This window comes from Mastomys coucha, unplaced genomic scaffold (assembly GCF_008632895.1).
Source record: "Mastomys coucha isolate ucsf_1 unplaced genomic scaffold, UCSF_Mcou_1 pScaffold14, whole genome shotgun sequence".
Taxonomy (NCBI): Eukaryota; Metazoa; Chordata; class Mammalia; order Rodentia; family Muridae; genus Mastomys; species Mastomys coucha.
In genome coordinates, this window is record NW_022196896.1 from 118,794,933 (window position 1) to 118,809,755 (window position 14,823).

Here is a 14,823-nt window from a genome sequence, read left to right on the forward strand (position 1 = left end):
TTGTTTCCAGGTTCTGGCTATTATAAATAAGGCTGCTATGAACATAGTGGAGCATGTGTCCTTATTACTAATTGCCCTGATTTAACTGCTATCTCCTGAATACATCAGACAATCATACTATATCTCATAAATACATGCAATTACTGCATGTCAGTTTCTAAAACTGAGGTAACTGTTTAAGGGTATGAGGCAATAAATACATGGCAGTGATGGATGGACAGACAGAACTGAAATGACTACTGGTGGATTTCCAATAAATTAAAGCTAAGCTCTTCTAAGCGCTGCCCCCATCCACACTCAGTGTTTCGGCAGTGTTTGTTTTCTGTGTGAAGAAGGAAAGGTGCCAGCTCCAAATACCAGAAGGAAGGAAACGTGGTGGTGACTATTTTCAGAAAAATGTTGTTGCTACTTAGGAAATGCAAGGGAATAAATAGGAGACATTGGTAAGTAACCAGATACCAGATGAGCCAGGAAAAATACCATCAGCCGCCATGGCAGAGATTGGAAGAATGACAGGCAGGGGAGCGAACAGTAAACACGGGAACATGCACACAAAGATGCTCAGCCAAAAGAAAAAAAAACGAGGCAGGATGGCTCAGCGGGTGAGCCATTGTTGTGCTGCTGAGCCCTCACCTTTGTGTCTGTCACCAAGCCTGATGGCCTGAGTCTGATGTCAGCACACACTCGATGGCAGGAGAGAACCAACTCCTTCAAGTTCTCCTCTGAGCTCCACACATCATGTGTGTGTCGTGTGCATTCATGTGTGCATGAGCACACACGCGTGTGCTCTCAAACACATGTACACACACAGTAATAATAACAATGAAACAACAATGTAAAAACGATTTTAAGCAAAATTTAAAATGACAAATGCTATATCGTGGTCTACAGTACTGGCTGGTTTTGTGTGTCAACTTGACACAAGCTGGAGTTATCACAGAGAAAGGAGCTTCCCTTGAGGAAATGCCTCCATGAGATCCAGCTGTAAGGCATTTTTCAATTAGTGATCAAGGATGGGAGGGCCCCTTGTGGGTGGTGCCATCCCTGGGCTGGTAGTCTTGGGTTCTATAAGAAAGCAAGCTGAGCAAGCCAGGGGAAGCAAGCCAGTAAAGAACATCCCTCCATGGCCTCTGCATCAGCTCCTGCTTCCTGACCTGCTTGAGTTCCAGTCCTGACTTCCTTTGGTGATGAACAGCAGTGTGGAAGTGTAAACTGAATAAACCCTTTCCTCCCCAACTTGCTTCTTGGTCATGATGTTTGTGCAGGAATAGGAACCCTGACTAATACCTTTGTATCTGACCATGTCCAGCTGACAAAGCTTCTGACCAAGGCTGAGTCCCACACACCTAAGGACCAAGGAGTGAAGATGTGTTCTCCATAGCTCCAGTGATCCTGTTTCAGCATAAGAGCAGAGGAGGTGTGCTATAGGATGCTCATTGCAGTGTTACCAAATGTTCCCAGATATGCCAGCTCTGAAGAGCCCCTCAACAGAAGGCGGGGCAGAAGAGGGGTGGGGCAATGTGCTTGCACTAAGACAGACAGTATACAGATAAATTTTCTGTGTGGACGAGACAACCAGCCAGCCATCTCCTTCATGGTTCACTGCAGAGGCTGTTCCTTACATACCATAACAATGTTAAGTCTTGAATCCTCAAATTTGGATGGCCTTCAGCACCATCCCTAGAGACGCTGAGGACTTGATCTATATGGCCTATTTCTGGCTCTGCATAGAAAGCTCAAACACATACAGTTTAATCAACTCTGAAATACCCAGTAGGAGGAGGCCGCTTTCCGGGCCCATCAGTGTGTTCCAGGCCCAGAGGTGACCTGCTTCCTGTTCTGGAATCTCACGTGGAATCATGAAGTTGGCAGTCCTGTGCATTCCTGGATGGATTCTCTCTACATGCATCTAAGATTCACCCGGACTGCCACTGCAGCTTCAGTTTGTTGCTTCTTCCTGCTGGGTATAGTCAGTTCTCAGCTTCTCGGGGTGTGCTGACCCATTCCTCTATTGGATTTGTAGGGGTTTTCTGGTCTCTGTTGGCGATGAGCAATACTGGGCAGTAAACAGATGTATCTGTCCTAGTTGACTTGAAGGAGCTGCGGTGGGTTTTCCAAGTGTTTGTCCCCACTAGAATGTCCCAGTCGTTCCACATTCTCACTGGTATTTGGTTTGGCCAGTATGAGTTACTTTAGCCATTCTGGAAGGTGTGTTTCCTAGTAAGGCTGAGACTTTTTGTGACCAACCATACTGAGGACCTTTTGTGAACACCTTTTCATTTCAATTTTCATTTGCATGAAAATTGTTTCTTTTTGTGAAGGGCATGTTCAAGATTTGGCCTATTACAAACAGAAGGTTGAACACCTGTCCTTCTTCCTTCCTTCCTTCCTTCCTTCCTTCCTTCCTTCCTTCCTTCCTCCCTTCCTTCTTTCCTCTACTCTTTGCTTTGTTGAGTTGGGTCTCACTATGCAACTATGTTGGCCTGGAACTCACAGAAATTTGCATGGCTGCCTCCGGAGTGCTAAGGACACATGCCACCTCACCTAGGAATTTGTCTTTTTATGACTGATTTGCAACACTGAAGTTCTAGATACAATGCATTCACCAATTATTTAGGCTATTAATAGTTTTACCAGTTTGAGGTTTCTAAACTTCTATTGCATGTCATGTACTTATTTTGTCTGTCTGTCTGTCTGTGTGTACACACGAGTGCACACTACAGCATGCTTGTGAAGGTCAGAGAACAACTCACAGAAGACAGCTCTCCCACCATGTGGGTCCTGGGGATGGAACTTGGGCCATCAAGCTTGATGGCAGGTACCTTTGCCTACCAAGCATCTTGTCAGTCCAGCCTGGAGCTCACCTTTTCCCCTGATGGTTTTGGTAGAGCCCAGCTTTTTTCCTTTTACAGTTAGTACCGGAGCTTTTGTGTGTCTGAAAAAAAAAAATATTGGTCTCTGAGGATACAAAGACATCTTTCAGTGTCATCGTCTGGCAACTCCTCTGTCAACTTCAGTGTCAGACCCACAGACACGCCATGACGAAGCTGGATCCCCTCACTGAAGACGCCTCTCTCCCTCTTACGGCGTCACTCTCTCGTAGGGCCTGTCCGTCAGGCAGCTGCGTCTGTTGGTGAAACTTTGCTCCAATCGATCCGTTTGTCTTTCCTCTTGCCAGTGCCACACTGGCTGGTGACTGCAGCAACTGACAACTGTTTTCGTAAAAAGTGGTGGGGGGAGGTTTGATGTAAAGTGAGGCCATTCTTAACATTCACTAAATGGGGTGACAGCTTCATGATTTTGAAACCTTTAAAATGTTTTGAAACATAAACGTGTGGAAGGCAGATCATGCACATCAGCAATGGAATTCGATAAGTTGCAGAATAACTCTAACTACCAATAAATGGGTCTCTCTCATATACATTGCTTCAACTTATGACAAGGAAGAAAGCTGTTGGGGGACAAGCTGGGTGCAGCCCCTGCCCCACAGGCTTGGCCTCCTCATCTGTAGATGGGAATCAGACTCTGTCAGATGGCCTCAGAGGCCCATCTATCATGGGACTCATTGTACATGAGGGTCTCCTGCAGTCACCCGGTCAGAATGGCCTGTAGCACCTGCCCTGTAGAAGGTTGTGCTGGCCCTGAGCTGCTGACCCCACCTTATTGAAGTCCCTTCTATGGTCCCATCTCTCACTGACCTAAGCCAGGAAGTGGCTTTCCTTAGAACCCCACACTGGAAAGCCCTGTCCCAGCCAGGAAGGGCACACCTGAGCCCCAGCCCCACCCATTTCTAGGTGATATTTCTTGGCTTTGGGAAGAACTCTGTCTTTCCAGCCTTGGTCATTTGTCCCTGTGTAAACCAGGAAACCTCTGGAACTCCATCAAAGGGACTGGGTGCCACTCCCACCCGCACACACTGCACAAGGATTCCATCCGACCTCACAGGTCAGATGACATTGCAAAACCAAACCAGCGGCAGAAGCCACTGGAAACAAGTCTTTTCTTAGCTCTTGGCAGAAGAAAAGCTGACCTTGGGGGAAGGAGTTGAGGGATCGATTCCTGTTGGTTTTGTTCCCCAGGAGGATGTCTGAGGGCTGCCAGCCCACAGCGAATGATGCTGTGGTTCACAGAGCATTCTCCGAGTTATATTGATCCCTGCTTTCCAGGGCCGATTCCGCCTCTCACCTCCTCCCCAGGTACAATCAAAAAAGTGTGAAGGGGAGAAAGGCAGGGGAGGGTCTGTCGGGGACACACTGGGAATACTGGAGACTAAGGCATGACCTGCGGTGAGAATGAAGGGGAGAAGTGAGAAGATTCTCAGGCCAGGATTCGGTGACACACATAGGAGGGCTCCAAGCAGCCTGTCCAGTGTCACACCTGGGCAAAGAGGTGAACTTGAATATATGGAGGCCTGATAGGAAAGAGAATCAGGTCTGCAGGCAATACATACCACTGGTGTAATACCTGCTGGGACAGTCACCCACTGTCCAAATGTCCTGGGGGGGGGGGTATCTTAGCGCTGTGACTGGAAACTGATCTGCTGAGGATAGTGTCAGAGTACACACAGAACTGTAAGTCTCAAGTGGAGAGGTCCCTTCTGCATGCCAGCACTGTCCACTACCCTAACTGACCTCCAACCCATTCACAGGATGCCTGTGGGAAGGTCACTGCCCTGCCTTGGGTTTCTGGGTCTCCCTCTGGGAGCTATGTGGTGTGGTTGAGCAGGATCTACAGAACTTGGATACAGGGCACTCAAGGATTTTTCTAGAGCTTCCCGTGGAGGTATTGTGGTCATTCCTTTCTAAAAGGACCAAGCCAAGGTCTCTCTCAATGGTTCTGTTTCTGCTCGGTGACAGACAACCTGCTTTGCCTGAGGTTCTAGCAGCCATGCAGGGTTATCCTCCCAGATAAGGGTTAGCTGGGTCCTGAGACCTCAGAGCATGGATTACCCGGCTTGAAGCCCAACCTCTGGATGATGACGAGTCTCTGGTTTTCTATCTCTGAGACAGGAGGTCTGGGGTCTGGTTGGGAGAGGGGCTCTGGGAGAGGATACTGGTTCTGGAGGCCAGGACCAAGGGCAGGAGGGCAAGGAGCATTATTCCAGCCTCACCCACACACTTGCCCCTTCCTGGAGCTGGCTCTTGCCCAAGCACTGTGGTAAATTGCTTCCTAGTGGGGCTGCTTCCTCCTCAGGGCCAGAAAACTTTATAGATCTCAGGCTTTGACTTAAGCAGAGGCCTCCTGTCTCAACATCTCTCCCTAGTGGGGAAACTGAAGCAGAGTTTGGAAAGGGACAGATTATAAAAGTTCTGCCAAACCCATGGGCTCAGGCCTGTGTCTTCTCTCCTGTTTATACTGGCATTCTTGGCCCCTGTCCCAGGGGGTGGGGGTGCATCACTCTTGGGACCATCTGCCAACTTTTGCCCACAGTTCGCAAGAGCTAGTTGTGACTACAAAGTAGGGGTGATAGGAATCCTGCCCCCCAAGCTCCCCACCTCCACTGAAGAAGCTGATGACATGCAGCAGGAAGATTCAACCTTCTTTAGGCAGGCCATGTGGAGACGGTTAAAAAAAAAGTATTTGAGCTGAGGGGAGCCAGGAGACGTCAGTCAAGCTTTGGTGAGGAATATTGTAGAACCCACTGTGAACAGTAAGACCAAATTGATCCAGTTTCTTCAGGAGGTCCAGGGTGAAAAGACGATGTTTCTTACTTTCCTGTTGCTGTGATAAAATCCCCTGACAAGAGTGATTTGAGAGAGGGTTCATTTGACTTACAGTTCTAGGTTATAGCCCATCATGGGAGAAAAGGCACGGAGTCAGGAACCTGATGCAGCTAGCTGGTCATAGCACAATCCCAGTCAAGAAGCCAAGAGAGAGGACTTCTGGAGTACAGCTCTCTTTCTCCTTTATATACAGTCTAGGATCCAGCCCAGGGAATGATGCCACCCACAGTGGGCAGGTCTTCCCATCTCAACCTAATCAAATACCCACCCCCACCCAGATATATCTTGATTGCACTGGTTGGGGTAGGAAGTCAAGCTGTTTCCTGAATGGATCTAGGCAGTGTACGTAGAGAGAGGAGCCAAGTAGCAATGTGCATCCATTCATTGCTCTCTGCTTCCTGTGGGATCTGACTAGACGCCTCAAGTTCCAGCTGCTATGATTTCCCCACAACGATGGACTGTACTCGAGGAGAAATAAACCCTTTCCCCTTAAGTGGCTCTTGTCAGATTATTTTCAAACATCAATAGGAAGAGAACAAGGGCTTAAGGCAGTGCTTCTCCACCTTCCTAACGCTTCAACCCTTTAATACGGTTCCTCATGTTGTGGTGACCCCAACCATAAAGTGATTGCTACTTCATGACTGTAATGTTTGTATTGTTATATAAATACCTGTGTTTGCTGGTGGCCACAGGTGACTCCTGTGAAAGGGTTGTTAGACACTCCCCCGACACCCACCAAAGGGGTCTCAACCCACAGGTGAAGAACTGCTGTCTTAAGGAAAAGCAGGCAATACAGTGTGAGCCCTGCTGACTGGAGCTCTGACACACTAGGGCATCTATAAATGCAAAAGGCCAGTCCTACCCTGAGCTCTCAAGCCACTTGCTGGCCTGAACCCCCATTAGAATGGAGAAGCATCCCAGTGTTGCACAGTGGAACAGACGAAACCTCGTAACACACAGCCTGCCCTCATTTGAATCCTGATTCTGTGAGCCCAGGTTTAAAGGATACTTCGCAGACAGTTAGAAAAATACGTTTGTGGACAGGCACTTGGATGACTTAAAGTAATTATGTTCAGGTTTGTGAAGCTGATGATGACCCTGTCAAGGGCCTATAAGAACTCTCCTTGTCTTTGGATGCACCCTGAAGTAGTGTCTAGGGTCTGCCATAAAAGAAAAGGAAGTTAGAGAAAACCTAGAGGAGGTGTCATGAACACGAGGAGAGAATGAGATGGCAAGGCAGCAAAGGGTTGTGAAGCTGTTGACAGAGTGGATGGTCCCCCAATTAAGTGGTGTTTCTAACAGTGGACAATTGGAGTCTAAGGTCAAAGGCTGACTAAGGTCTGACAGAAGACACAGAGGGGTGTGTGCTGCACTGGGCCAGGCGGACTGGTCTGAGGGAGGCCCCACCTAATGTCTCTCAGAGACTTGACCCACTTGCCAAGTCCTGATATAGGGGAAAGAGTCCTCCTTTCCCAACTATGGAATAAGGGGACTCACAAACACTGTCTAATCCAGTAATTCTCAACCTGTGTGTCAACAGGGGTCACATGTTAGATAGCCTGCATGTGAGGTATTTACATTATGACTCAAAACAATATCAAAACTACAGTTATGAAGTACCCATAAAATGATTAGATGGCTGGGGGTCACTCCAACATGAGGAACTGTATTAAAGGGTCACAGCATTAGGAAGGTTGAGAATCGCTGCTCTGACTGAATCCTCAACCTATGGGGAAATAAGCGGAAGCCGGCCAAGGAACATGGATTGCCAGCAATGGGGTTAGTGTCCCAGTCAGGGATAGAGGATGCTGAGATGCCAGAAGCAGCTCCCCTGTATGGTGCTCAGGGTCTGTCTAGAGTGCCTGTGAAGTGCTGGGCTTCTGTCATGCTTCAGGCTTAGCCAAAAGGATGTATCTGGGGCCATACAAGATACAAGGTGTAGCTGCGCCCATAGGGTCTGTCTGCTGTGCAGGAAGTAGGCCGATAGCCAGGTAGGTATGGGGAATGACTCCCAGTTTAGGAAGTTCCTTCTGGCTTCTCTGAGGATGAAGGAGTAGAACACAGAGTCAGAGGGCTCTGAGAGAGTTGGGTTGGCTGGACAAATAGGCCTGCAGTATAGCCATGTCAGCAAGGGGCAGGAAGCATCTAGACCCTACAGACATGTCCACCACCAGCGCTTTGAAGTCACTAAAGTCACCTAGACTCCTCTGAGTGACTCTGCTGGAGGCACAAGCCCTTTCAGGCTCTTTCCCCTCTGCCCATTTCTCAGGACAGTCCTCAGTATCAGGGTGCACTCCTGGCTTAGAGTACGGGCCTGCTGCCCATGTCCCAACCTTCTTTGCACCTCTCCAGAGGCTGCTCCACCCATCAGCAGTGAAGGCCACAAAACTGCCCTTCTGCCCCACTTACTCTGCTCCGGATGTTCTGTTTGCCAAGCCCTGGTCCAGCTGGGTCAGTATGAGGTGAGGCCATGTCACAGCCTTACACATCTGCATGCTCAGAGACTAGGCCTGCCAGAGGGCTCTGCCGCTGGGCTCGGAATTCCTTACGCAGAAAGTCCATGTCCAGCTTCCCAAGTTGCATTCTCACAAGCGGATTCCAGGATCCACGCCCACATGCCATAGCCAAGGTCCTCTTTGGATCTTTCTGTGTCCTCCCATGTTATGGGTTGAAAGTGTCTCAACCTTGTAAATGCCTAGGGGCTAAGGGCTTGCCTTCCGCTAGGTAGAGCCCTTGAGTGGGCTCTAACCTAATCAATGGATTGAACCATTGATGGCTGACAGACCATGTTTCTAGGGGACATTATTTTGTCCTGTCTGTCTGTCTCTCAGCTTCTTTGGCTACCATGGGATGAGCTGCTTCTTCCCCATTCTGTAACAACCATGGTGCTTTGCTTCGCCACAGGCCTGGAAATTACCTGAGCTACCACTGGGTGTCGCTGTTTCCACGGGGAGCACGGAGCATCCTGGCTGATAACTCCTTGGGGAGGGTGAATTCCACTACAGGCTTTCTGAGCCTCATGATCCCCGACCCCAGGGAATCCTTCTGAGCCCTCCTGTCTTTTGCCACCCCACTGGACACTCTGGGCTTCTCAGGGCCACTGCTGACTGGGGTGCCAGGCAGGCGTCTGCTATGTTGAGGCCATAGTCTTCTGGCACAGACTCATAATATCTCACAGGGACTTTCTCAGCTGTGAGAACAGGATGCACACACCTTTTTAATTTGCTAGAACAATTCACTCACAGCTGTGGCTTATTACAAGGAAAGGGTACAAAGTTCAAGTCGAAGAGGCAAGAGACACTAAGATGAGGGGAGCCTTGGAGAGTTAGTGGAGCCCAAAAGAGGGTCGAGGAATCAGAAGAGAAGCCTGAGAGAGCCCAGGAGAGCCTGTGGGCAGTCAGAAGAGGCCAGGGAAGGTCAGGAGAGACCAGGGAGAATGGAAGATCACCCAGAGAATCCCAGGAAAGTTTAGGGAGGATCAGGGAATCCCAAGGAAGGCCAGCATAGAACAGGAGGTAAGGAAGGATCAGAGGAAGCCCAGAGGAGTCCAAGGAAAGCTAGAGGAGCCCAAAAGATAGTGAGGGGGATCCTGGGAAAAGTCAGGGGAGACCGGCGAGAGTAAAGGAGGGTCAGAACACTCTCATAGGAGAGCACAGGAGCTTAGGTGGGGTGTGGAGGTCAGAGAAGGAGGTTTGTGGAGATCAGAGATGGTCAGGAGAGCATATGGAAGGATAGAAGACCCAAAGAAAGATCAGGGAATCCCAGGAGAGGCCAGGGATCCCAGATGGCAATGAGTCCCCAGTATTTTCTTTCAAGTTTATCTGTCAATCTTCCAGAATCCCTCAGATGCTCAGGGTGGACAGCACCCACCTCCTGATCCCCCAACACACACACACACACACACACACACACACACACACACACATCACATAGATCCTAGTGCAGGTTAAAACAATGGGCTTGATTCTCTGTCTGTCAGTGTCCCTAAGTGCTCCAAATGGTCAGGCACAGGAGGACTGTAGGGCCAGGTTCTCAGAATTAGAAGCCTTCACAGCCTCAGAAAGTTTCGAGACCTTTCCATAGAAACCGGGGGAGGAGGGGAATTGCTCCCAAGGCAAGGCTGGGTGTGGCAGAGCACCTGCCTGGTTACTCAGCCTGCACTTGACTGGCAGGCAGCCATAGTTACTTTAAATTCTTGCTGTGGTTTGATATTGACATAGCACTCAGAGGTCTGTGTGAATGGCAAGGGTTTGAATGAGGAATTGTCCCTTTTCCTGTGTGTTCCCCACCTCAAACTTTCAAAAGTTTTTGGGGGTTTACCAAGGAAAAGTACAATGCAAGGCTGGGAAAGAGACGGCGATGGCCCTCAGAGGAGCAGTAAAATGTGATCTGTGGAGTCAAAATGAGGGTAGGGAAGCCATGGAGAGAGCAGTCATGAAGCCTGAGGACCCAGGGTGGGTAGAAGCTTGAACGGACACTTGGGAGGTGAGCGGCTATCTGCCTTGGAGTTCGGTGCCTACAGGTATTGGTGACAAAATCCTGGGCAAGCTTGGCTTTAGAGGTGACTAATGTCCCCATCACCCCCATGGCTATGATGACAAGTGCCCAAACTGTCCAAGATCGAGGTGTCTGCAGGCCCATCTCTGAAGCGTCTAGGCTAGTGTCTTGCCTGCTTCATTTACTTTCCGTGACTGTAACTGTCCTAGGCGGTGGCTGCCTCAGCATGTTTCTGAGTTGTTGCTGCCACCTCCAGGAGGCCAGGCCTCGCTCGCTCCAAGCCCATAAGGAACCTCCTTCCACAGCCCCTGGGATGGGGGACTTGGGAGGGTTTTGAGAACAGACTTGAGGATTCCTGTTCTAGGGACCCAGGTAGGCTGTGTCACGCCCATGACAACATGTCTGGACCAATTGGGACAGGGAGAGTAACACGGGTGGGCCCGTGGAAAATCCCTGATATTCCATCTCCTGGGCTTTCTGAATTTTGGGGTTGTACCCAAATTCCTAAGGAAGACCCCCTACCCCTTGCCCATCAAGCTGACAAGGGTGGTATGAGGGGTGAGCATTGTTTTGGGGGTGCTAGGGCCCAGGAGGGAGACTTGGTTCCAACCTTAAATTTGTTTGCCACAAGACCCAAGTCACCCCTTTGAGACAGAGCATCTGTGCCCCTGCCTGATGTGGGTCTGGAAGATGCAGATGTGGGCCTGGAAGATGCAGATGTGGGTCTGGAAGATGCAGATGTGGGTCTGGAAGATGCAGATGTGTCTTGTATAAGGCAGCACAAGAGAATGTGAGTCAGACAGCCCCAGGGCCTGGTGGGTTAGGGTTAGGATAGACCTCAAATCTTTTTTAAAGGCTTAAGTTGTCTTTCAATGTTTTTTTAAAAAGGTTTATTTATTTTATGCATATGAATACATACTGTAGCTGTACAGATGGTTGTTCATCTGGTTGTTGGGAATTGACTTTTAGGACCTCTGCTTGCTCCAGTCAATCTCACTCGCTCCAGTCACCCCGCTCAATCTGGTAGACCTCGCTTGCTCAATCCCTGCTCGCTCTGGCCCAAAGATTTATTTATTATTATACATAAGTACACTGTAGCTGTCTTCAGATGCACCAGAAGAGGGCGTCAGATCTCATTATGGATGGCTGTGAGCCACCATGTGGTTGCTGGGATTTGAACTCAGGACCTTTGGAAGAGCAGTCGGTGCTCTTACCCACTGAGCCATCTCACCAGCCCCTTTCAATGTGTGTGTGTGTGTGTGTGTGTGTGTGTGTGTGTGTTTTACCGTTTTTAGGATTTTATATATGATAGTGTATTTATATCATTTCCTCCTCCTTCTCCTCCCTCCCCTACTCATCCCAGGTCTCACACCCTTGGGCCCCTGATCTCTACCCTTGGATGTGACACCTCTGTTCAGAGAAATCCAGCTCTGTGCTTCCTTTTCTAGCTGGATCCCAGGCCTTCCACTGGTATCTCTCCCATGCTGAGACTGGCATGTATGTCTGAGTTTCACATCTGGGCACTTGGGTCCTGAGCACTGGGTACAGACGAGGAGACTTCGCCACGTTTGACAGGTGGTCAGGACATTGGCCCACAGTACTTGTCACCACCCACCAAACCAGGCGCCCAGGGCCATCCGGTCTGGTTAGGAGCTGCTTAGTGGGGTTGATTCTGAGGGGCACACACCTGGCAAAGACCAACTTCAACCACGCAGATCCTGGCCTAAAGAGGGAAGCTTGGGCTTGGACCCTCCTCCCCTCCAGAGCTGCACAGCAGCGGACGGCTGGTGGACACCGGCTTTCTCCCCTCCTAAAGCTGTGGGTTTGGAGGGGGAATAAAGAGAATTGAAGAGAAGAGAAGGGGGTGGATTTGATCAAAACACATTATGTGAGTGTATAAAATTCTCAAATAGTAAAAGTCACTCCTTCAAATCAGAAAAATTAATATGGGCTGGAGAGATGGCTCAGCGGTTAAGAGCACTGACTGCTCTTCCAAAGGTCCTGAGTTCAAATCCCAGCTGGTGCCTCACAACTACTTGTAATGAGATCTGACGCCCTCTTCTGGTGTGTCTGAAGACAGCTACAGTGTACTTATATATAGTAATAAATAAATCTTTGGGCCGGAGCAAGTGGAGCCGGGCGGACCGACTACAGCCAAGCGGACTGACCAGAGTGAGTGAGGTCCTAAAATTCAATTCCCAACAACCACATGAAGGCTCACGACCATCTGTACAGCTACAGTGTACTCACATACATAAAAAATAAATAATAAATAAAAAAACTAATACAGCTGTTAATAAAGACTCTAAAATATGTGTGGTTTTTTTTCACTTTCTGTATGTTGATAACTAAATATTGTTCATTGCAAATATATATTTATACTGGCTGTCAGAGAGATGAACTCTTTGTTCTCAATGGCCACTCCAGCCTGGAAGTCACAGAAGAGTGCCTCTTGCAGACATAGGCAGGAGCAGGCAGCCTATGGGAGAAGTAAGGGACCCTAAATTAAAGCTTATGCGCACCCTCTAGGGTCAGGGAACACACTACTTTAGCATATGAGTTCTGGACCCACAGGCCAGAGTGGCTACCTTCACTATTTCTGATCATGGTACGGAGTGATAAGTGCTGGGCCCCACTTGGGACACTGTTAGGAGAGCTAGGACCCTACTGGGACCCCTCAGCCACCCAAGTTCTCCTGTGGATCTGGCACACCTACCCTCAAACACACGGCTGGCCAGGACCCATCTGTGACACCCTTTTGGTTCCCATTTGACACATGGACTCCAGGATGCTTCTTGCAGCTTGACGTAGAGGTTAGAGCTGCCAGGCCCAGGTGACCCTTATCTCCAGGGAGACCGAGGTCGTTACCTGAGCTGATGTTTGTTGTTGTCAATGCCCCAGCTCCCAATCAGTGCGGGGCCTGTGACAACACCCTCCTGAAGTTGCAACAGCTCCTCTGGCTCCTGGCTCTGTAGGCACAGGTGATCCCACTTCAGCCCTGAGCAAAGTGCATACCTTCCTGGGTCAAGATGGGCTGCATCCACACCTCCTGCAATGAAGGAAGGGGATGGCCTGGAGCTTGAAAGTTTGGGCAAAGGCTTGGGCCTCCCCCAAGGGCCTATCACAGGGTGACCCTGGAATGCCACAGCCCAGGTGCCTGACCAGTCAGCCTTGTACCCTATGCTCTCTCCAGCTCGGGATCGGGTCCCTGGGGCACCACCGCTTTCAGGCTGGTTGTGCTTGGATGCATGTGACCTCACCGTCCCCAATTGTCAAAGTCCAGGGTTATCCCTTTAGAGGAACCTCAGGTCCTATGAGGCTACAGCCTGGCTCCTGAGCACCATGAGGAAATTAGCACGCTGTCAGCAAACCAAGTCTTCGGAGGTTAGCATCCTCTCACTCGGGGATTCAGAGGCGGCGCCTGGCCAAAGCAGGAGAGGGGGCTGCGGGGCCTCTTCAACTTCCCAGAGTCCTCAGTTTTGGCTTTTCCTCTTTAGAAACCCAAGTTTCATTTATTCTTCCTGAATGTTGACCCAACACACACACACACACACACACACACACACACACACAGAGGTGGGGGGGCGCTTTGAGAGAGCTGGTTAGTAATGAGTGTGAACTTGACTCAAGAGACTTCTGAGAGTGAGGGACATGGGAAATCCTTATGCTCAAGTTGTCTGTGGTCAGTGAGCCTGGGAGTACGTGAGTGTGAGAATGAGTTTGAACTGGTGTGTGTGTGTGTGTGTGTAAGAGCTGGTGTGAGCTATGTGTGACTACAGAAAACTTGAGTGTGAGAGTCAGTGTGTGCGAGTTGGCACATATGTAAGAGTATGAGAATTTGAGTTCTGTGTGTAAGTGTGAGACACGTGTGTGAATTGTGTGTGATCCTGAGTGTGAATCTCCACCCACACACATATACATTTGCTGAAATGAGCCTGTCCATCAGCCAAGCCAGGGACAACAAATGCAGTCTCTGGGTTCCACTGGGCTACATACCCTGCTTTTTTTGTTTGTTTGTTTGTTTTGTTTTGTTTTGTTTTGTTTTTTTAATGTGAGTAAAACACACATACACAAGCATGAATGTACATGCACATGTGTGCAGACAAGCACATATTCTTGATAAAGATATTCCTTTACTGGGAGGCAGACTATAAACAAAACATAGTAGTTAGAACATTAAAATATTCTGCAAACTCTTGCTTTCTTTTCTCTTCCTCTCCAACTGCTGAGATTCAATGGACAGACTTATCCACCAGTATAAAGATATATCTGCAATTAAACATTTTTTAGTTATCGACATATAAAATATGACATTTAGTCTATGAAATCTTTTTTTTAAAAGATTTATTTATTTATTATATGTAAATACAGTGTAGCTGTCTTCAGACACACCAGAAGAGGGTGTCAGATCTCATTACAGGTGGTTGTGAGCCACCATGTGGTTGCTGGGATTTGAATTCATGACCTTCCAAAGAGCAGTCAGTGCTCTTCCCCGCTGAGCCATTTCACCAGCCCCATATGAAATCTTTTTAGAGCATTTACGCATTGATTTTTCTGACTTCAGGTGTGACTCTTTTTTTTTTTATTACTTGGGGATTCCAGA